Raw genomic sequence first — 887 nt, 5'->3', positions numbered from 1 at the left:
AGACTAAATAGGCAACAGATTCGGCCGTCTTCAGTGCCTATCCCCATCCCAGAAGGAGTCCTGAGTGTACTAGTTATTTGGGGATCATAATGATCCCGAGTGATTCGCACAAACTGTCTTCTTGCCGCCACCCCACTCCTAACCAGAAGCTCATGGCGTGAGGTGCAATTTCACACATGGACATGGATTTGAGACTATGTCATACCAGACCGAGGCGCTGGAGGAAGGCCACAGTGACTCCTGCTGGGGGCTGGGCCCTTCGGCCTCCACTTGGCCTCTGAACTAAAAAGTGAGAAGTTCCCACGTCTGCAGCATAGGGATGAGGGGAATGAGGCAGTGAAATGCAGGCAGGGCCGAGGCTGGAAGGACCGAAAAGAAGCAGACACACCAGGGGTGCCGTGCTAGGAGAGCCTTCTGTCCTGGGACACGGGGAAATGCTCACTCTCAGGGCTCCCAGTGAAAATCCAGAAACGGCGATGTCTGAGGCCACCCCCTTCCTCCAGGGCTCCTCCCCTCCTGCTGCTCTCATCCCCCACCTCACCCCGTGACTGCTCCCTGTCATGTGGACCGCTAATCCTCTCTTGCACTTGGTACCAGTTCAGTGACTATCCAGGGCTTTGGGGGCCCCAAAGGGCGGCTCGTCTTCTATTTCACCCACAGTCCTAGAACCTGGCACGTCATCGTGGCAGGAGCCAAGACGCAGACACCAAGCTGGGGAAGAAGCCTGGGCGGAGAGGGGAGCTCTGAGGTGGATGTGGCACACCCTTCACCCTGCCCCACGGCCCCATGACCTCGGCTCTCACCACGTTCCCTCTCACAGGGGCTGGAATACGTGTGAAGAGGGTGCGTGGTGGGGGCTGCACCCCTCCTCTGTGGGGCTGCACAGC

Source organism: Pteropus vampyrus, unplaced genomic scaffold (genome assembly GCF_000151845.1).
Source record: "Pteropus vampyrus isolate Shadow unplaced genomic scaffold, Pvam_2.0 Scaffold6, whole genome shotgun sequence".
Lineage (NCBI taxonomy): Eukaryota > Metazoa > Chordata > Mammalia > Chiroptera > Pteropodidae > Pteropus > Pteropus vampyrus.
The sequence above is the reverse complement of the archived record's forward strand: the minus strand, read 5'-3'. Positions refer to the sequence as shown.